Raw genomic sequence first — 23716 nt, forward strand, 5'->3', positions numbered from 1 at the left:
TTTGAACATCAGCAGCTGTCCTGAGACCGGTTTGAAATCCCCTGCAGAGCTCTGGTGCTTGCTGTTCCTTGGCTGATCCTCCCACCGTTGTTCTGAGCTAGAGAAAGGTCCAGCTACGAAATGCTGGTCTCCAGCAGTATCAGAAATGGGTGCTTGTGGGAGAGTTGGAAGAACAGGGTAAGGGTTTCTAGGACCTTACAGCTCAGCAGCTGCTTAAACAAGATGTAATATTTTTGTTTTGATGGGGCTTTTTTCCCCCTGAACTTTTGTCCAGCTGCTTTCTGAATCGTGGTAAGCATTTGGCTCCTGTGAACCTCCTGGGGCGAGCAGTTTCATAGCTTAACAAAGTGCTATGCGAAGCTTCTCCTCTGGTCTGTTTTGAACCTGCCGCTTACTAGTCCATTCGATGCCCCTTTGTGTGCTGGGAGAGGTGGTGAGCAGCTTCCCTCCGTGCATTGCCCCATATTACAGATCTCGTACTCCTGCTCAGCTGACTCTCTCCTGCTCTCGAGTGCTAGGCTGCTTGGGTATTTCTTGTGCGGAGGCTCAGGAGACCTGGTAAGATTGCAGAAAGTGGGTTGGACAACAGGGCTTGACCAAAGCCAGCATACACAATGCCAGATAGGCTGGCTGGGAGCTTTGTCCTCTCATGTTTCCTTCTCTTCTTGGGCCCCCTCGCCAGGAGGCAGCTGCTGTCTGAGCTGCAGAGAGCCTGTGTGGTAGTAACTGGCTGTGATGGAGTAGTTGGAAGGAATAGGGATAACTTCTCTCCAGGTGTCACGTTGATCTGCATGGAGGGAAGGGAATGTCTCTGTTCAGCAAGATGAACGGAGTTGTCTCCCAACTCATTAAAGCTTGGTTTCCCATGAAGTGCCAGACACACGTACGCACTTGTTCAATCACTCACTTGTGTTAGACACCTGGGAAGGAGCAAAGTCCTCATGCTGCTGTCCCTGGCACTGTGACCTGATTTGGCACCGTCACTAAGGCTTGTGGGCCTTTACGGATACCGTAAGCATCCACAAGGCTACTCAATTAGCTCTGTGTCTTCCACTTTTACAGCTGCCATTGCTGTCACAGCTGAGTGCCTTCCACAGTGTCCCACAGCAGCATCTGACACAGCCCCTTACATTACTCACATCGTTCAGAGGAGCCGCAGAAGGGCCCGGAGCCTGTGGCTAAGAGAGTGGCTGGTATGACTAGAGGTGCGGCAGAAGTTATCTTTTCCACACAACATTTTTCCAGGGTGGGGAATATGCTTGTGGCATAGAAGACATACTGTCTTCTACCTTGCTTCTTCAGGAGCATCAAGCCTCCCAAAGCCCAGCCTTTGACAGTTCCACATGAAGGAGGTAAAAAAAAACAGTATGGTGGCAGGTATGAACTTCAACAGAGAGGTTGATATGCAACCGGGCTCCCTCAGTGCTACTGAAATACCAGATTTCCTTAGCTGATAAATGCCAGCATTTGTAGCAAAGTTTTGCTAAGGAGTGACAGAGCTTCAAACTGATTGACAAAAACCCCACTTAACCAAGCTATATATGTAACAGGGGAATAAAAGAGTTCATAAACCGTATTGCCCTTCCTAGTGAAGTTGGCTTCCTGGTCTCACATCCACTGAACCTGACTGTACAACACAGTACGTATGGCTCAGTGCTTCTTCTGTTGCATATTGTGCTTGAAGACACCGGCCTGCCTCCATTCCTGCCTGGAATGGAAATTGGAGGAGGTTGTTCTGTCCGTTCAACCTCAAGTGTGGATTGAAACTGCTGTAGATAACGGCCTCTTGGCAGGACTGGTAAGAAGCAAGTGGTTTACAGAAATTTTTCTTGTGTACCTCATTGCAGTCTTGTCCTGAACTTACGGCTCCGAGATATTTCAGAGAGGAACAGGAGTGTGCGTATGGAAGAGAGGTTTATTGAAATTTCCCATGGTAACCTTACTCAACTCCCATGTTTGAAGGCATGCTTTTTCCACCATGATTGAGAGCACATTTGTGACATCTGAGTACCCAAACACCTTTATAGTGGATTTGGGACACTGTCCGTTCTATGTTTTGTTCTTCATCATCCTAGATCTACAGTGTTTGATTTCACAAGCAAACAGAGCCTTAGTGAGTGAACTGAGAGAGCCCTTGTTCACTTCTGTTACCCTGTTGGATACCTGTTCTTGGTATAGCTCGGGGGGCCACAATATGCCTCATAACTTTAAAACAGGGACGTAGGGTGTTGACCTGACAGCTTTTCACTGGCATGTTCCCTTTTTGTCCACTGCAAAAGAATTTCCACCAAAGATTTGATGCTGCCTCTGACACACTGCCAGCACTGGTTGCTTTTATTGGCTTTATTTCCCTGTCTTAGTTGCGTATGTAAAAACCTGGCTTGGCCACAGATGGTTCCTTTTGCTCCTCCCTCCTCCTCTGTTTGGAGGAAAGGGGAGGTTACGTTTGAGCCAGAACCATCTTGTAGGACAAAAGGTCCCCGGAGAGGGTGCTGTTAATGTGCAGGCTGCAGATAAATCAGCGCCATGCAGTCCCATGCTTTGCCCTCTTCTCAGTTGTTTGCTGAGCGTGTGAATTCTGTGTTTGAGGCTCAGTCCTGTGCAGAAATGGGACAGCTGCTTCACCCTTCGGTGCCCTCCTAGATGGTGTCAATGCTGCACACATTTCCCTGTGGTGCTGTTTCTCCTGATATATCCGTGCGGCAGCGTAGACAGCTTTAAATTAACTTGGATTGGATCTTTGCAGCTGTCAGACATCTTGCAGCAGTTTGGCGCTGGTCTCCATGCTGCTGCTTTAGCAGGACTGCTGCGTGCCAGCTTGGGTGTTTAGGTGCCTTTCGAAGTGTCTCTGCCCTGTGGCAGATGATGGGACTGTAGCACAGATTCACCGGCTGACAGAGCACAAGCTCTGGGACGGCACAACAACGCTGCACAGACATTACCTGGGTTCTTGTGGGTCTACATAGCCAGTAGAGGTAACGGTAGCAACGAAGACCTCTCAGACAGCGTGAATAGCTATATCAGGGTCCTTTCAGAATTGCTCTGCGCATGCTTGAAACTGTTCCTTCACTGTCTTCAGGTGGGTTTAGCCCTCTGGTGTGTAGGACAGAAAAGGTTGTACCTGCAGCCTGGCGGTTGCCAATGATGTCACACTCAAGGGTGCTTCTGTGGAACAGTTTCCGTGGTGACCAGGTGGTGCTGGGGTGGAGAAAGGGTCTCGCTGCGTGTCCCTGGTACTTCCAGGCTTGAGAGGTGTGAACCCTTGCCTTCGGCATTGGTTACTCTAGTGTTAGTCCAGCACCTTAAGCTTGCAGTTCAGCCCTCCTCTTCCTCAGGCTGCCTTGTAGCTCAGCGAATGTATAAGCAAGGAAAAGCTTTCTGTCTCTACCTCTCAGCCATTTAACGTTCAGAGGGTTTGGTGAGATCTAGTTTGCATGGTGGTGGATGCATCTTTCTGTTTGGAGACGTGTCTGTGCTGCAGGGAGCTGCTGGGCAGGAGGCTTGGCAAGGCGGATTGCTGCATTGTGGAACTCGCCTGGGGCTTTGCAGAGGCACCGCTGCGGGGGCTGGGTGCAGCACTAGCACAGATGTCCCCCTGTGTGGTCCCAGGAGAACCCTGCAGCTGCCTCCAGTCTGTCCCTGTCCTTCCTCATCCTTGACTTAACACAAAACTCCTAATTAATTTTGCTTTCCAAAGTCATGTCTCTCTGCAGCACTGAGCTCTTTCCAGAGGTGCTCTGAGAGTACGGTGAGGGGGAAGGGAGGCAAGTTTTTTATTGATAATAGCTATCTTTAACTCTACAAACATCCCAACCTCTGAGGATGCGCCTGAGCTGATGGAAGGATGGCTTATGTTGGTCCGGTTCCTGTGCAACGCTTGAAAACTGAGAGGAGAGTAACGGAGAAAATGTCTTTCTTCTCTAGGAAAGCAGAGCATGACTCTGTGCTTTCTTATATTTCCTTCAGGGATAACAGGATTAAGACCTGATTTATAGAAAAAAGAAGGAAAGAAGGGAAGAAAAAAAGACCAGTGCAGTGTGAACAAGGCTGAAGTTCTCAAGTTATGAGATGGTCGCACAAACTAGCAGTGCAGAGGACAAAATAAATTGGGTGCTGAACTTCTGTAGAGCTGAATGGCAATTGGGCAACTGTAATTTTTGCTCTTGCGACTACTGGGCCAAGAATCCAGAGAGGACAGTAGTCAAGGGGTTCGTTCGCCCTCTGGAAAGCACAGGTTTTGTAGCTCAAAGCATCAAGCCAGAAATGAGAGAGGGTGAACCAACACCTGGAGCTTGGCAGTGGTACAAGCCACGTGGCCATGTAGTCACCGTGGAAAGGCATCGTAAGGGACAGAGGGGGACAGTGGGAAGTTTATAGTAATGATGTGATACTGTAGAGGGGGAGAAGGCGGTTGAGTTTTGAAAGTTTTGGTTTTCTGTAGGATCAGATCACCTTCTTTGGCTGCCGGAGGCAAGACCCCGAGTTACAAACTTCTGCCAGATACTGTGTGACACTTGTTATTTTCTAATCGAGTTCCTACTGCAGCCCATCTGAGACTAATAAACACCGATTCTCTTCAGTCTCTGTTCACACATGAGCCATTACCTTGTAATTCTGGGAATTCAACAGCTAAGTAAGTGCTTTTTGAGGGAGGGGGACACATGTGTACATAATAAAAGTAGAGATAAAACGGGTGTGTAGAGTTAAATCACGACAACCTAAAGAATGAATTTAGTTCTTAAAGTTTGCAGAGGTAAGCATTCCTTCTGTGTGGTTTTGTTGTGTTGTTTTTTTTTTTTTTAAACTGTACTGAATGTACAAAATTGTTACAATATGCCCTTAAATTTGACACAGATCCCCAGATTGTTTGCAAAGTGTTCCCTTTGACCAGGTGTTGTGATATCCGTTATTCTTGGTGTTTGAGGGGCCATTTAAAGTCCACAGTATCATTAGTGAATCTGGGCTGGAAGAAATCCAGACTAAATTATGTCCGGACTATTATGAAAATGGTGGAAGAAATCAGGCATTTCAGATGGCTTCATGCTAGCAACGCTTCCGAAATTATCTTTCTGTTTGCGCGTTTGTGAGCTCTTTGTTGTTTGTGACTGGGTCTGTGGGAACCTCTCCCCACACACACAGAAAAACCCTCTCAAAACATTTCTGTGCATGTGTGTGGATGCTGCTCAACAGCACAATATATTTAGACAAGTCTCTGCTCTTATTATTGTTTGTGAATGTTTCTTTTCTTTTTTCCTCTTTTTTTGCTTTTTTTTCTTGAACCTTTCATTCCAAGTGTTACCTGCAACACATATGCTAAAAGCTCCTTCCCTGCTCCTTTGCAGTGGAAACAGACTCATTAATGGACTCATTAATAATCTCCGGCCGGACACAACCCAGGGAGATCTATGTGCTCTGAGTTAACATGTCTGTGGCTACCTCTGCCAAGTGGACATCTATTATTTTCTCACCTCAGCCACAGAAATGGCTCCCCTGACAGAGGCACTTTGCTATACCACAATACCCAGAGATTGCTGAATATTCATTATATCTGACTACCGAAAGTGCTTTGCCAGCATACGGTATTCGAGCCAAGATGTTTTATTACCTCTTGGCTTTTGCTTTCTTCAGAGAAAGCGGTGTGGCTTCTATCGTCAGTTCATTTAACTTTCTCATCTGAGCTCCTTCACTTGTGCTTTGCTTTGAGAAGGAGAACAGAGGGAAAAACTCAAATTTAGCCCTAGTGCTTTGGTTCCATGAAAGTAAAATTTACAGCCCTGTTAGTCTGCTGGAAGATTGTTTAAAGAAGACAGGCCTTTGAACTTTGTTTCAAACAAGAGGTGGTTGTAATAACTGTAATCTTCTGCTTTATTTTTCCCCATGTGAGGGAGGGAGGAACTCCATTTCCCTTTCTGTCCCAGGGAAAATCAGGGATGTAAGTGGCCTGCATTCAAACAGCTGCAGCCACAGAATCCTCTTTGTACCTCCTAAAATTGTGTATGGCTATTTTGTGTTGCTTACTGAGACTTAAAACTAGCCCACTTTGCTTCGTGGGCTTCTAGCCCGATTAAGGGTAAGCAGCAGAAATGACCCTACAGGAATGTTGCAGGATCATCATCTATGAACTCCATCTTCCAGGGGAAGTGAATATTAATCCCCTGGTGTTTCCCACTCCATAATATTTGCTACTAATGTAAGAACATGAAAGTGGCTACAGAGAGACAGTCTGCAGGTCTGTCCATGCAGGGTGTTGTCTGTGGTCAACAGCCAACAATAAATAAATATACATGTACGAAACTGGATAGAGTGAGCTTTCTTCTGGTCTGTAGAAGCAAATGCCAAATCCTTGTGGCCAAACAGCTGCGTACTCTTACAGGTTTATGCAAATTTACAAAATTCCACTTTTGACAAAATGTTCTTTTATTCATTGTCATTGGAAGAAAACAAACAAACAACCAAACAACTTAAATGCGTCTTTGATCATTGTGTAATTAATTGAGAATTTATCTTCACAGTTGTGGAAGATTGCTTTAAAGAGCAGTCTTTCCTTACAGTGCCCCTGCCTATGGTTTGAGAGATTCAGGTTCAGTCCGTTCCTCTGGCTGAATGTGTTCAAACCTGCTTTAAGTGCTTCACAGAAGGCTTCCCTGCCAGTGAGGTTGTAGGCAGGGGTTTTGTGTGTGTGACTGAAGGTGAGAACTCCTGCTTCAGCAGCTGTGCTTCGCGTACAATACTTAAATACTGAGCAAGGGAAAGAGCCTGTCTCTACGCCGTGTGGGGCAGTTCTGCATGTTCTGGGCAGCCCAGATACCACATCGGGTGAGCAAGAGCCCTGGGGAATTTGTGGCTTGCTTGGTGGTTTGACACGTTCTTGGGAAACGTGAATTCAAATGCCATTAGGTAGAAAAGGGAACTGAATCCCAGTCCTTTGCCTGCAGTCTAGGACACGAAAGACAATGTTGTTATCTTATTGTCAGAGGTACGCGGTCTTTAATGGCTATCTAAAGCATATGGCTTGAATCACTGATAACCTGATAGGCTGTGTCCACTCTTGTGTTAGTTCTTTTCACAAATTCTTTTTGAATTCAAGGGCACTGCACCCAATGCGTTTAGGATTTGCGCTTGCTGAGATGACAAGAAGTATTTAACTCTGCAATTGTTAAGGCTCTGTTGCATTGATCAAGGCATTTTTCACTGATTGCATAATGAGGTTTGACTTTCTACTTTTTCTTGTTCTGCAATTGATATTTTCTGTCCTCGAAAGGAATTTAGATTAACAATAAGCATGGGAACGGAATGACAAATATGTCTTATTTCTTGGATGCTCTGCAGAGATCTCTTCATGCAAGATTTTATGTGCGAGCAATATAGGCAGAAAGATGGGCACAGAAAATAGTAGTGGTGGTACTTACGTGGAGCTATTCTGCTTTATACTAGTTTAGATTGTGAGTCTCTAGTCAAACTCTCTTGACATTACTGTTGTAAGATGATAATTCAGAACAATTATGCCATATTTTACTCTCTGTAGATCCTGGAGTCAAACCTCTTCCATTGATAAAACCAACCATGTCCCCTAGTTCTCAGCTGAGTAGATACGCCTTCGTAGTTGGAAATGAAATTATCTAGGTTTTTAAAGTACATTTTCCCCACGCTTAAAAACTGCCTAACAGGTTGTTTATGGAAAATCTGTTCCAGCTATAGATGCAGAACAGAATAAACTTAGCTGTGCGTCTGGCTACAGGCATTAGAAAATCCAGCTAAAGAACTGGATTTTCTAGTTATTCAATGTTTGCCTTCACTACGTTTAGCCACACTTTGCAAAATAATAGGTTCATGTACTCTCTCTGCCAACAATATTAATATTTCAACATTGCATAGCTAAAATAGACTTCTTTATTTGTTTCTGTATTAATTCTTTGTATGCAGGTAAATACTGTCCTTAGCTTTGTGGCGCTCTGTGGAGTGCCTGTATTTTGCCTTGGTTCAGATTTCATCTCAGCTGAGCTGGTCAGCGGAGGGGATTTACGGTTTTGCTTTTCAATCGTAGGTACATGACAATCACAGCTTGGTTTACAAGCAAACTAGAGACTTGTTAAGTGGGCAATGTGATAGTTCTCCGAAACTCGGCTGGAGGAAGTACAACTTGAATAGACAATGACCAAGTCTGTGTGTAACTTACCCTTGAGAGCAAATTTGCATGGTGTTTATGCGCCCATGATGATGAAAAAAATGTATTAAGATTTCTTTCCTTGCCTGTAGTTCAGCTGGGCATTTTGCTGTGTTAATCCTGTGATGCGTGGATGGGCTGAGTAGTTCTTTTAATGACTTTTGGTGGCATGAAAATTTCCCAGGAGAATCCAAAGCTCTTCTTAAAACAGTTAAATGTATGTGCTAAATCCCATAGATATGCATAAAGCAAGGCTGTGAAAGGGCATGATCTGCAAGATAATAGCACTTTCCTTGACTCCTGTGAAACATCAGTTATATCATTCTACTTGCTTTACCCTTACTTACTGTGGTGCCAACCACTGAGCTTCTGCGCCTAAATTTTCTCAACTTAGTGGTTCCCCCTTTCCCTTCCAATTAAATCAGCTTGATCTGACGGTTTTGAAGCCTTTTCATGCCGGCTTTCTGTGTGTCATTCAGATATGTCAAGTCCATCCCCTACAATGCAGGCTCATGAAACTGAAGGCTCAAAGTGGTGCAGCAGCCCTGAATAGCAGCAGAGCTCAGGAAATTAAGGAGTCCTGCCTTATTCAAATGGGGGACAGAGATTAAGTTAAAGTAAGACATAGTGTTTTCAAAAGAAACTCTCCCCATCAGTAATTAGTGGTGGCACGGAAGGTAGAGCTTATATAGCAGCCAGAGGCATTTGCAAACTCAGAAGGTAGTTGGTTTCACTTGTACATCAGGAGATAGATGCTGGAGATCTGCATTTATTGCCTCCTTCCACAATGGATTTGGGTTTACCTTGTCAATTTTTTTTTTCGTGAAAAAATTCTCCATTTCCTTTGATGCAAGAAGCTACCAGCGAAGAGTTCTCTCTGTTTTAAAAGGTTATTTCTAGTTCCTTGAGACTCCTGCCCATATTCGGTGCGCATCAGTAAAGGCCAGGGCGCAGATTTGACATAACGAGAGTAGAAGCAGCTGCAGCCCCACGTTTAGGCAGGCTCGGCTACCGGCATCACTGCGTGGGTCTCCCGCAGGAAGCAAGGTGCAGGAAAACAGAGCAACACTGTGGGAAGGCAGAAATGTCATCTTCATTACTGGCCCAGATTGAACCTGGAAAGGGGCACGACTGATACAAGTGGATGAGCCATGCTGTCAAAAAGAAAGACTGTCTCTGGACCGCCTGCAGTCAGGCGACGGGAAATTTAATCGTATTTCCAGTTTCCATTTTAGACACTTCCCAGCATTGGAAATTTACTGCCATTATGTGACTCTTAAATTCCAAAATAATTTAGAACAACCTTTGGGATCAAGATGTTCTTAAGACTTTTTTTTGTTGTTGTTGTTGTTCCTGGGTCAAAAATATTTAACTTTTGAAGGAGCAACGCCAGGTTTGTACCTTTTATGAGTCAGTATATTTTTAGCTAAATCACAACAGCTATGTTATCCTTTTTTTTTTTTCCTTTTTCTTTTTCTCATGCCAAATACAGGATTTTTCCTTCAAAAAGAATTTTTGAATAAAAGCCATTATCCTGTATCAGTAAGAAATTAAGCCACCGTAGGGATCCTTTGATTTCTTCAGTGTACTAAAGGTAGGGCATAGGGGATTTTTAATTTTATGGTTTGTTTGGTATTTCAGAGGCAGTGAACACTAGTGGTTAGATCAGCTGACAGTGAATCATAAATCACGACACGTTGTGTAGCTTTTGTCAAATCCTGTAAGTATTCTTTTGCCTTATTAACCCCTTCTGAAAGGATGTTATTTATACCCTACCTGAAAACAGGGATAAATCCTCACAAATGGCAAACTCACTAAAACTCAGCACAAGATTATACATAATTTAAAGTACAAAAATGGAAGGGGAGGGACAGGATTTCTTCAGGGGCTGGGGCTACTAAACCATCGCTCCAACTCCACCTTGTTGAAATCCCCCCCCCAAGGATGGAGTGCTCTCTCTGGAGGTAACTGGGGACACTCAGAACGGACAAGCACCTCCTCTCATGAGGAAAAGTGTCCTCTACAAACCGGGACATACGGATAAAGGGGTGTTCTGGGACTGCGTTGTACTGGCATTTCAAATGTTGCACTTCCTTGCAGGTAGCTAGAAGAGGTCAGTTCCAGGCTGGTAATTCCCTCCCATCCTAAAAATCACCTAAAAAGCCAACAGGTTTATGATTGTTTGTTGGTTTGGCATTTTTTTTTTCCCCTTTCCCCTAAACGCCCCCTGCATGGGTAGTAGAATTGGAAAGGAAACAATTGGTGAATAAATATCAGTCATTAAAATCCCTTTCTTTCTATGCCTCTGCAGCCCCCGTTCTGGAGGCTCTTGCTGTCCGCGACTCTGAAACTCCATCCTGACCGTGGTCTAGAGAAAGCGCATTGTTAGGTGCCGTAAAACGTATAAGAAGCACTAGTCAAAAGAGGGGCAACAATTTTATGAAGCACTCTAATCTTATTCTGAATTTGCAGAACCAGATTCTGGTGGTGAAAATTTCAGCAAAACTTGGAGCAAAACAAATGTTACTTTAAAGGTTTTTATTTTCAGAAATAAGATGTGCCAAACACAATATAATAATACTAATTCAAAACCACGACTCTGAAAACGGTTTTGGCAAAAGGGTGTAGAAATCCTGATGAAAAGAAAAAACAAAAACATAAAGTAGGGGCGGTTTCCCAGAAGAAAATTGCCACCTTTTAACAGAAAATACTTTACCCTTTCTGATGCATACGCTTATGTTTATAATTCAGAAATTATTTAGGCTTTTATTGCACTCTATATTTTAATGGCCAATTGACATTTAACTACCTTGTGATTACTAATGCATTTAATTGAGCTTTCAATTCCTTCCCTCCTTGAACAAAGGCATCCTGGATCCAGTAACAAAGACATTTCATCTCCTTGCAACAGGTCTGAGTCTTTCTGCTGCATATTGAAAACCGAGTTTATTTAGTGTTCTTATGTGAAATGAAATACAGAATAAATATTTATTAGGTTTTAAAAAAGTAATTTTGAAACCGCTGCCACTTTCACCAGCACTCAGGGGGTCTGATTAGTGTCTCTTACTGACTTCATGCTGCTGACTTCAGGGGAGTTGCTCCTCTTTCTGTTTACATGTGAGGAAAATGAGGTGGTTCTTGCTTGTGCTGGAGGAGACGCCTTTAGGCCTAACCAGTCTGAAAAAAGTCACTGACGTGATAAAAGACTTCCTTCTAACCCATGGGGGCCGTGTCCTGTGCCGTGTGTCCAGGGTGCTTTGGGTGCATTTTGCTCTGGAGCGATTCAGTGCAGCTGGTTGGGGATGGACAATCACCCAGTGCTCTGAGAGCTAGTGGAGAGGTTTGGTTACCTCCTTACCAGCCTTCTTAGCGCTGGCACAATAGCAGTGATACCAATATTGGTCCCGGGCTTCAAACCGAAGTGTTGAAGAAGGAGGACCTTCAAGCTTGCACATCCCCATGCATATGGAGCCTCAAACCTGGGCTCTTGCTCTGCAGAGTCTAACCTCCAGGCCATTCTAGCAGCGTGATTGACACCTAGCTAATAGAGGATTATAACTTCCAAATGAGACTATGCAGTGGGAGCAGATGAGTGTTTAAATAACAAAGAGTCTCTTTTTATGCAAATGTCCCAAGCAATAAAGAACAAAGAGAGGATCTCATCCCTCTCCTACCCTCTGAGAGTCTGGGAAGTGTAAGCAAATTGCTCCTACAGAGAAGGAAAGGTTTTTGTTCTCTTTCTTAGCAGCCGTTATGTGTTCTGCAAGAAAAGCAGAGGAGAGATGGTGAACACAAGCCTTCCCTGGGGTCTGGCTTGGAGGGAGGAGAAGCAAAGTAGGAGACAAGGCTGAGGTGTGTAATCTAGTTCCTTTCAGCCTTCTCCCCCTTCTTTTGTGAAAGCAGCACTTGATTTATTTGTTCACTTGCTGGCCTAGAGAAGGCTTGCTTGCCTCCAGCATTGGATGACTGTGTAACTGCAGCAAGAAGCTTCCAAAATCCATAGCAATAACAGAAGAACAGGAAACAGAAAAATTGGATTAAAAGGTATCTTCCACTGTATGAAAGCCCTCTCCATTAAATTGAAATAGCCACAGTGCAAAAGGAGGGTGAAAGCATAAGAGCGTTAGAACAGAGCACAAAGCTCCATCAGCGGTCATGTCTTTGACAAAGACTTCCGTGAACTCCATGACTTGTTTGTGACCACGCTCAGGGCACAGGGTTAATTACACCTGATGTAGCATCCAGGTCACCTTGAGTGGGATGGTCTGTGATGGAAGAGCAGTGAAAACTGTCTGCGGACAAATTGGTTTATAAACCTGGAGCCTTCTCATTCTAAAGGGCACTGGCTCCCTTATTTCTTTTAGGACTGGTAGGAAATAAGTCTTTGAAGTAGCTAAAGCGTGGGCTATTGCTGAAGATTTGAGCCAGGATCCATGCATATGAAAGTCTCTGTCTCGGCTGGGAATGTGCTGCGGGTTCCCTTCTCCCTCTCAGCATCCCTCCCTTCACCTATGGCAGGAGGAATTTTCTTCTAGACTGTCTGTAGCCACTGGGTTTGGGGAAGGAGGGCTGAAGGGTCAGAATAAAAACACAAGGCAACAGCAAAACTTTTTCCACCTGACCTCTGGGCATCACCAGTTCAACACTCTTATTCCTCAAGGAAGATTTTATTCTAGCAAAGGACAGTGCTGTGAGTCACTGTCCCTCCCAAACTGCTGCTCTTCGTTGGAAAACTCTCCTACCTCCACCTGATAGAAAATCTTATCTGGCTTGACAATAGCTGATTTATTTACCAGCTACAAAACCGACACCAACAATTTTGTTGATGGGGGAGGAGAAGATCCTGCACTAGGAAGGCGATAATCTCGAAAGGTGTTTTTCTGCGTAGAGAATTTTGATTGAGATTTGATTTTTGGAAAGAAGCCGGAAGGGGTTACTTTCATAGTTGCAGAGGAAGGTCCTGTGAGCAGGCTGTTGGAATTCATGTGACTCTTCAAGTGCTTCCAAATTGCAAATTTTCTACATAGCGGTGGTGGGGAATGGTCCCTGCTCAAAAGGTGTGTACCAGAACTGCAATAACGTGGGGTGGTTTTTTTTTTTTTGGAGTGGACATTCTTATTTACTGTCTGCCTGTAAAGTCTCCAGCACAGTGGGATTCTCTGCCTAGACGACACAGAGACGTTATCTCTGCAAATATTCTTGCTGTTCTGCATGCATGCACTTGAAATGTTGCTGGGGTGGGGGAGAAATCAATCACAGAGCTTCAGTAAAATCCATAGGCGGAGAGCTTCGACGCTGCCGGTTCCCTTGGGCACCCAAATCCCCCAGGCATCGTTGATAATCTCAGTTTGTAATTATTATCAGTAAACATTTTGCTGCTGGGAGCAGGTGAGTGCGGCTAGAAGGAACTGGCATATATCCAAGGAATTTATATGCCGCCTTATTATCATAATAACTGTATCAGGGAATAGACGGTGTGTTTCCTTACTGCGTTTCACAACTTCAGTGACTGAGACACAGAAAAATCCATAGTCTAACCAGAAATCTCTGTCCATTCGTGAATTTGCATTGAAGTGTCCCATATTCCAGACCAGTATCCTAACCTACATCTCTCCTCTCTGTTGTCATGCATCAAGGGAGAGATGGATGATTTCAGTATGTCCTTTTCATGGGGAGAGTTGACATTTTGTTATTTTTCTCAAATTCCTATGAAAAAATGTCTTAAATTTTTCCTTGTAGAAAATTAGTCATTTTGGAGTTTCTTTTTTTTTTTTTTTTTTACAATCAAGTTTTTATTTCCAAGTGTGAATTTGTTTCATTGTAACTTTGATTTACAACAAACCAATAATTTAATCCAACTTCATGGTCATCTTCAACAAAAGTTTTATTTGTAATTGATCTCATGATACGTCCACGTGAAAATAGAAAAGTGGAAGTAATATAAATGAGTGAAATGTCAACGTTCCAAAATAAAATTAAAAAAAAAAATAAAATCCCAAAGCACAAATTCCAAAAAGATCCAGTGGTTTTTTTTTCATTGAAACTGATATATTACTGAAACCTAGAAATCAGTTTTGTGCATATGGCTTTCCCAAAGTGAATCTGTTGAGATGAAAAAGTTGCATTAACGTTTTCTGAGACGAGCGAAAACCAAATTCTCACAAAGGAGATATAAAAGAGTAGCAGTAATCTTTGTATAGCAATAACCAGAAATTCTCGTACAAAGCTGTTGGTATGCAAAAGTTTCGAAACGGAGCAAAGATGAATATAAACAAGAAAACTGTTATTAGTAGTTTTCTTTACCTTGTTCTGCCATCCTCTCGCCTTGTAAACCACTTCCGTGAAACCTCCCCCCTTCTGTCTTTGGGCAATGAACCTGGTAGGAAAACAGAATGGAAATGAATTTAATGTAATGTGGGTAACTGTGTCCCACCTCGATTCCTCCGCTGTTCTCAGCGTCGCAGTATCCGAGTGCCTTCCAGGAGTGCAGTGAACAGTGTGACTCGCATCTGGCACGTGTTTGTTCTGTCATCCCCTCCTCGGGGGAAATCCTTTTCAGTCGAGCAGTCCGTTAGGAATTCTTTTTGAATATCCGCATGCGGGATGCTAAATATTTGCTAGAAAAAGGCCAGGCCAAATAAATTCCTCCTAGAATGGAAGAAAACAAAGTTTGTGAGGATTATTATGTCTCATAAGAGCTAATATCATAGCGATGAGGCAGAGCAGAGGAAAGTTGTTACCTGCATGCACGAGATGTAGAGTTGCTGGCCACAAGTCATTGTGTGTCATTGAACTTGAAGATAAGGACTAAGACCCAGAGCCTGACCTGTGCTGTCAGAGAGAGGAGAACTTGGATGTACTTGTGATGGCCCAGCACTACCCACAGGAGCTGCTGCAGGGGGTTGTGATGCTTCAGTCATGATGGCAACTGAGAACAATCCACCCGGTCCTCTGCTGTCCTTGGAGCCCTTTAAGCTTCCTGCTGCCCATCTGAGCAGCCTGGTCTGGTGGGAGATGTCCCTGCCCATGGCAGGGGGGTTGGAACTAGATGATCTTTAAGGTCCCTTCCAACCCAAACCATTCTATGATTCTATCTCAAGTCCTGCTGTCCCCTGTCCTCTGCCTTGCTGCATCGTTACTTCCCAGTGGCATCGGGCCATTATATCCGATGGCTGGCAATTTTTGTGATAAATCTTTTGACCGTGCTTTGAGCTCTGCTGTTGCTTCAGGTCTTCCATGGACCATTTCCACGCTGGGCCACGGCAATGCACTGCCCGCAGATACAGGTGGCTTTTTTGTAGAGGAATCCAAATGCTGGAATGAATGAGGTGCAGACATTCGGATCTATTAATCTGATTTAAGCTCCTGTTACCTCTGTCAGCCTAGTGGTCCCTAGAACGGCATTGAATGGCCTTATTTACTATAGCTATGTTTGGCTAGTAGGAAACACTGGGCTTGAGGACCTGAGGGGAATTTAGGTTGGTTTCAGATCCCCTTAGTATGATTCGTATTGTTTAAAAAAAAAAAAAAGCAACACCCCAAAAGCCACTCAGCTCTCCCCAGCCCTTTAATTGGAATTACAGGTGAATTGCAATTATCTTGTAATTCCTCAATATTCCTTTCAGGCATTGAACTGAGGCCTCATTCCCCTCTCACTGAATTAAATTCATATCTACACAAAGAATTTTATTCCTAATAGAAGGAGAGCCCGTTCCACTCAGAGATTTTGATGGTACAGTTTTTTTTTTTTAAAAAAAAAAAAGGTGGAAAAAATTGAAACAACTTATTATTATTTAAAAAAAACACACAACATATTTAAATGAAAATACTTGCGCGTTATTTGGTGTGTGTAGAGGGGCTCTGAAGTGGTGCCCTGGCTGGGAGACTGATGTCACACGTGGAGTGTCACAGAGGAGTCAGGTTCCAGACAATTATATTCTCGAACCATTCCCGAGTTATCCAATATGCAAAGTAGAAACAGGACTTGTTCCTCCTGAAATGCTGTGTCTCGAGGGTGTTCCAGGGTAACGAACATGACGTGTTTATTGCCCTGTGCAGTTTTTTTTTTTTGTGATACCATATGTAGAGTCTTGTCCCTGACGGCTCTTGGCAACTGTCTCCCTTTCAGGGGCCGGGAGGAGTCCTCCGCTCTGCTGCGGGACTTCTGGTTGTGCTCAGTGCATGGTCTCTCTGCCTCGCCGATTCTGCACCTATCCAGAGGCACAGCCTGCCTGGGAAGAGTTTTCCTGTCTCCTTTCCATGGTCTGCTAGAGAGGAAGAAAGGGGGCACACCGACGCCAGGTGTGATGATGAGCGTTTTGCTCTTCTTCTGTGCCTAGCATCCCTAGCTGTAAAACAGCGAAAACAGCCCCACCGCTGAGGAATATCCCGCATTCCTATTGCAACTTGGTTTCCTCGTCAGCAAAATGTTTACAGGCATTTTAAACACTGATTCCTCACACTAGTGTTTTTTAAGGGTAGAAATTGAGGAAATTGCTTCTGACAAAATAAGTACTTTAATCTGTTATAAGAATTATGGGTCCAGTTGGTTAAATATTCGTATGCAGCAGAGGTTTTGTGGCTTGGGTAGTGGTGTGGTTGTTGTTTATTTAGGCTACAAAACTGATTGGGATGATAATTTTTACTGGCTTCTAAATAAACTCATATACATTTGACCCTCTTAGCAGTACAAGTTCTTCTCCAGGAATCTTGTACCTGGGCAGTGTGTCCTTCTGTAACAGGAAAAATAATTAAATTCAGCAAGGTTAGGTGTAAAAAAATAATCAAAATGAAGAAGCTGAGCTCTTTCTTACGTAGCCCTCTTGCCTTATTCACCATCTGCTAGCCGCTGTTGTACCAAGCATCTCTCTGGCTCTTTGTACCATTCTGCCTCTGGTCCAGAGAGCTGCTCTCCATTCCCAGGAGGGCTCTAGGCTCTGAAGCACTACTTGAAACTGCTGTGCTGGTTGAGTTGTTGTTCATGGCATTGCTAAAATGAAGCCTCTGATGCCTCCTTCTAGGGGACTTAAAGGTCACAGGGAACTCTTGGGAAGGGCATGAAGGGATGGTACCACTGCCTTTGGTGGGTGCTGTGAAACATCAGACACCCAACTTTAAAGTGATCTTGACTTCTGGGGGCTTTACTCCAAAACAGGCTCTGTTCCCATCAGATACGAAGTGGACAAGTCATGGCTGTATGTAGGATTCTGGCTGAGGCCGTTTCTTGTAAGGCTGAGTTGTTTCCAGGCACAGGAGAAAGTGCTACTCCCTTTCTTTTGCTCCGCCACTTTCATGCATTCACACGGACACCTCTGTTCTTTATCCAGCTTTCCCAGCAATTGGAAATAGGCTAGAGGGGAAACTAATATCAGTAGCTTAACCTCAAATGCCCTGTCAATATGATACTTTTTGATAAAAGCTCTTATAGATGTTATTAACAATAATCTATCTTTCTTCAGGCTGTTGACTTTCCTACAAAGAGCAATGCAGAGCAGTGTCCTTCCTTCAGAAACCTCAGAGGCAGTTTAAACACCACCCCCTGGGAGGACCTTGTTCTCATCTAAACATAAATTTAAATTTATCCTTATTCAGCTTCATTGCTGTCAGGGCCGCTACTCAAAATAGAACTTTTCCATAGGTGAAAGTCTCTAAACGCTGAACTGGCAAGCGGCAGACTTCTGCCAGATTTTTTTAAAAATTATCACTCTACTTAAACTTCCACATTAAAAATTAATATGGGTTAATGTCAAGATGATGTTTCTATATGAAGCGCCTTTTAGGGAAGGAGTTTGTTTTCTGCTTATGCTCTTCCCCCTCTCTCTGTACGATCCTGTGCAGGCAACCCTCCGAAATTCGGTGTGGCTGGATAATACGCAGTCATTAACTCTGCTCTCGGGCTCATGGATGTATTCAGTGCTGAGGTCATGGTAGCCTCTCTGTAAGGGATCTAGAAGTAATTTATGACAGTTTAATGTGATTAATTTTCTTTTGTTCAATTTTTTTTTTTTTAAAGGCTGCTTTTACAGTTTTCTGGTATTTTCTTTATAGGGATCTTTTCCTTTGTTTTGTCCTCTGTGAAGTCTGTGATTTGCTGTATTCGAAAACGTGACGTTTTGCAGAGAGGCTGGTTTGGTTAGATTCTAAACGTTTCTCTGCTTCTTTTGACACTGAAGCTGTCAAAAAAAGACTCAGGGGGTTAGGAGAAGAGAGGTTATCTTCCTTGCACAACAAATGTGACATCTTGACTGAATTCTGGGGTCCCCTGTGAGCCCTCCTGGAGCCCAGGGCACGGTGGCTTTCCTAGTCCTGTTACTCTCCTTATGGTTTGCTACCGCTTTCCAGTTGTTGCTCAGCTTGCCTCACTGGTGACATCACGTCCCGTTGCTGACGAGCTGAGTGTAAAGCCAAGGGAAAAGAATACAACTTCAGTAAGTTGTATGATCTCGTTAAGCTGTCCCCAGACAGCAAAGCTCTCATTTTCCTCCCTGGTAAAAGGGAGGAGGATGGAAGATAGAGGAAGCAGTGATAGCTGCAAAGCTGAGCGGTTTTCCAAAGGATTCCGTGAGAGATCAGCTGCTTTGGGTAAAGAAAGCAGAGGCTGAGAACAATTTTGCCGTAAAACTGACTTAGTGCTGAGCACTACCATGAAAAATTGTGATGTACTGTGATAAAAATTGTCATGTTTATTTCTCAGCATGCTTGGCTGGTAACGCACTGCTGTCTGTCCAGTCTGTGTTGGCTTTGGGTTTTTTGCATCATCTTTCCCTTATAAGTAAATGACCTGCAACACCCATGGAACTTTTCTGAAATGAATCGGGGATTAGCCTGGCTCAGAGAGCACCTGGATCAGTAGTGATGCACGCTGTGCAGTGCGAAGCTGCTAGGAGCTGTATTTCTCATGCATTGGGTGCCCAGAGAGGCGGTTGAGTCACCATCCCTGGAGGTATTTAGAAGATGTATAGACGTGGCACTTAGGGACATGGTTTAGTGGTAGACGCAGCAGTGTTAGGTTAGCTGTTGGACTCAATGATCTTAAAGGTGTTTTCCATCCTAAATGTTTTTATGATTTGTGTCCTGGGCTTGGTTGAAAACTCTGACTAAGCTTGATGAATGGGTTCACCCCCCTTTTTTCTTGCAGATTCTTGTGTGTCTAATCAGGACTGAACCTGCACTCTATCTTCTTTTCAGTGCGAGTATTAATAAAGTCTTTCTTCTCCCTGGCCTCCAGTTCTAGTGGCACAAGTCAGATTTGGGTGTCTTTGAGATTCTTCTCCCCTGTTCAAATGTGGTTTAAATTATCCAGAAGAATTTAAGAGGGATTACTAATCTGCATGTGCCCAGCCACTGGCTTCACCAGGAAGCTGGGCTAAAAATACATGAAGGTGCCAGTTTACTTGCTCACCTGAGACCTTGGCTTGTACCTGTGAATCTGCTGTGTGGTTATTTAAATGAAAATGTCCTCCTCTTTCTTTCTAGGCCCTCCAGCCTTCTACTCTTACTGATGCTGTTGACCTGGGTTCCTTGTGTGCTCTTCTCATCTCTACCAAGGTGCAAAATTCGACTTCTCTACTGTCACCGATCACAGCCTCCTCCCATCCATGGCATGCTCCCTCCAGTCCTGTTTGGTAAGTTCTCCTTCTTTTCAGATTCAAATCCTTCTTAAAAAGTCATAATACCTATGAAAGTATATACGTGGATCTCAGGGAAATCCGCTTTGGAAATGGTAAAACAAAATGGTTTTTGCTCGTTCAACATTATCTTCACTGAATTGAAGGGAAAAAACAAAGAAGAAAAGAATTTCTAGCTTCTTGTCTGTCGAGCTTGAAACAAGCTGAGATGCCTAACTGCAGTGCATTAAAAATGTGGACTAACATCCAGTGACATTACTCAGTTTGCGTGAAAGATCAAAGAGAACACGTGAATTACTTGCAAATCCCCTCGTTCCTCTGATGTCCTGGCAAAGCAGCAGTGAGCACTGCCCTGGCGCGATATCTGGAGGAGTCCTGGATAGTCAGGAGTCATCCTGAAGTGACGGCTCCTTCCCTCCCTTGTGTTTTTTCATAAGGCCCACCTCAGATGAACACCCGGCAAAGAGCACATGCTGACTTGCTAAGTAAGAATGTTACGTGCTTGTCCGGGGTCATTTTTTGGTTTCCGCACATTTTCTGCATGTGTGATACTCAAAGCTGTAGACTTCTACTAATACGAACTGTCTGGGCAGATGCTATTGAGATCATATAGCTATCATAGCTTTACATAAAATTCCATCAAATATGCCAAACTGTCAGCATTAAATTACACTCTGGGCCACCTCTCAGAAGGTCCAGCAATTTCTTTTGGTTTAGAGGGTATCTGAGAGGCTGCTGGTTTTGCCCTGCTAATTTCTGAAGATGAGAGTTTTGTTTAAAAATTCTCAGCAACGCCTGGAACTCTCTTACGTTCAGGTGAAGTGGGAAAGTTATTAACCTTGAACGAGCAGAGTTTGCTTTTTAAAAAATGAATCAAAAGAACATGTTTTGATACATTAAAAAATGCATGTCATAAAACTGCTGTTTCTGTGCCTGCCAAAGCCAAGAACTGTTCAGGCGTGGGAAAGAGCAAAGAGAAAAAAAAAAAAAACAAAAACCAACAATAAAAACTATCCAAGCCTAAAGGAAATATTAGGAAAGGAGATGAAAAACAACCACCTGGGATGCCTGTGAAACAACGGGTTTTAATCCCCTGCTGGTGCTACATGTTTCCTTAGAAAGGGAATTTATAGATAAAGGAAAGATTGCATGGATAATGTGCTCGGTCACTGTTTGTAACCCTCAGCTTGGGGCCAAAGGCTCTCCTCAGAGGCAAGAAACAGCACTTCCTTGCAGATAGCAGGAATTCCCCTGTTTTATGCATCTCCTCTGCAGATCTGCTAGTGCTTTAGCGAAGGAGTATTTGCCTCCAATTTTACAGAAAGGAGGCAGCAACGATCACGTACAAACACGCGATGGACTTGGGAACCACTTAGTCTTTGGAAAAATGTCATAGCAGAGAGAAATTTGTAGCTGGCGGGAAAGAATAGAAAGAGTTTGGAAATGGAAGCACCGGCTTTGTAGTGCTAAGATAAAGTTTGCAATATAGCGAGTTTACGAAAATCTTCAGGATTACAGCATTTGTCCGTACACAGCAGTATGCGAGTTTGGATGGTGGCCAGGATGCCATCTGCAAGTGTCCAACAGAAGTCCCAAATGCTTTGTAGAACAGATATTGCTCTCCCCGCACTCCTCAACGACAGTTCCAGCCAAGTGGGAATGAAGGAATTTTATCAGATTAGCAGGCTATGGGCTACAAGTAGAGAGCTAACCTTGTCTGCCTTCAAAGCCAGGGGTGTAATCCCTAAATTAAATTTACATGATTTATCACATCTAGGAAGGTTGGTGAAACAACCAGAAAAACTAGAGAGGGGAGGCAAAAGGACAGCCATGGGACTGGAGGGGTTTTCTCTTATCAGTGGTAAAATGCACAACTTAAACCACTGAAATGGGATTAGTACTGGGTCCCCAAACCAAATTGTTCTGAAACACAGAGGTGTTTAATATAGTGCTATCAAAATGCAATATCTCAGGACAGCGACCCATCTGTTATCGCAGAGGAATCAGATGGAAAGTGCATTAGAAGTTGGAATTTGTCCCCACTGGGAGAACTGCACTGAGTCACGGTGATGTATGGGATCTGTGCAAAGGGAAGAGAGAAAATATTCTCCCCATGATTTATCTATTGTATAATCACCACCACTTTCCACAGCCTTTCCATTCTGTTGGCTGCACACAACAGCAAAGAGAGGTTCCTCCTGGCTCCTTTGCAGTCTGATTATACTGGGCTACAGTGTGGAGAAGCTCTGTTAGGACGGTGGAAATATGTTTGAAAAGAAAGGAGAAACTAATATGAAAGACAAAGGCCAACAGAAGCTGGCCTAGGAGAAGAAATAGCAGATTTTTGATGCATTTTATTCACTTCATGCCTCTGTATCTAAAGTTGGTACATAGAGGGAGGGTTTGGTTAAGCACCTTATGTATGTTGCTTCTTCACCGCCAGCCTTCAGGGCACCTGATAAAAGGCATTGTGCACACACAAATCTATGGAGATCTAACAGGGAATTCGGGCTGTGCAGGACCCAGGCTGCTTTCGGAACAGCGTGGGTCTAGGACCAGGCTCAGTCCGTGGGTCACGGAGAGCTAATGCCACATTTATGTCTGTATAGCTAAGATAAGAACTAGAACCAGGACAGGTCAGTAAAACTACTTTCCAGCAACGACAAATTCGTAGGGTAAGTCAGAGCCTGAAAATACTTTACCCTTTGCTCCCGGCGTGGTGCTTTCGAGCGGCAAAGTAGAGAGAGGATTTCTTCTCGGTGACTCTGGACCATGATGGTGATATGCTTTTCCTTTCTGCAACCGCTGAGTGCTTGGTGCTCACAATAAAACTCATCCTGTCTTTCCTTCTGCAATCCCCTACACCATCGCTTTCCACTGCTGCTTAGCTCTAGAGGCAGCTTGCCTTCATCCAGCTACAGGCCTCTGATTTAATTAGCTGTTGCTTAAGTAACATCTACAGCTAAGAGAGGAATAAAGCCACATCCTCAAAACTTACCCCACACGCTTTGCAAAGGGAATGATTAAAACTTTCTTGTTATCTCTAGGAAGCCTAGGTACTTCCTAAGAAAGAGCTATGAAATGGTTTCCCCTGTTAACTGCCGGGACCTTAGGAATTCGATCATATTTCATTTTTATTATCTGTTACTAGAACTACCCAGGTGGCATATTGAAGAACACTTGTCAAAAAATGTAGCAATGTTCTTTTATCAGGAATAAATGAAATTTATCTCATAACCAGATCGCTCTGTCTGAAATTACTATAGATCCAGGCAAAGAGGAATCGAAGATAATGTATTTTCTTCATTTATTGCATTAGCATTCATAATCTTTCCTTGTATTTTTCCATCTTTTTTCAATAAAACCCCCAGGTATTTAAAGGCTAAGAAGGACCATCTTGGGGTGTTGGGTTTATTTGGTTTTGCTGAGTTTTGCTGGTTAGCTGCTGTTGGCCTGTGGCCAGCCTCACATCCCCTTAGTCTCTCTTGCAGCCTGTTGGTGGGGTGCTGCTCCAAGGAGACACCTCGTTAAAGTCATGTTGGCAAATGTTTGTCACCTCCTCAGGAGCTCCACGGTGATTAAGGTTGGGATTTTCCTCACCTAACTTCAGCTTTCTGAGCACGTTCGAGCCAGTTCCTGGATCCATGCTAACAGGCGCTTTCACAGGTAGCCAGGATTACTTGCCCTCTAATGTGTCTTTCTCTCTTTCTACTGTTGAGGGAGCCTGGCTGACAAACCTAGGTCACATACTTCATTTTTTGATGCTTAAAATGAGATGGATTCTACCCTCCAATTCCTTCAAAGCTATTTACTTGATTTTTCTTCCCTGGCTTCCTCTGGCAAGAGGCTATTCGAGATCAGTTCTCCCTTGCGTGAGGAGATTCTCGCTCGATTCCTCCAAGGCTTGACCTTTCCAGAGCTTTTT

This window comes from Chroicocephalus ridibundus, chromosome 11 (genome assembly GCF_963924245.1).
Source record: "Chroicocephalus ridibundus chromosome 11, bChrRid1.1, whole genome shotgun sequence".
Lineage (NCBI taxonomy): Eukaryota > Metazoa > Chordata > Aves > Charadriiformes > Laridae > Chroicocephalus > Chroicocephalus ridibundus.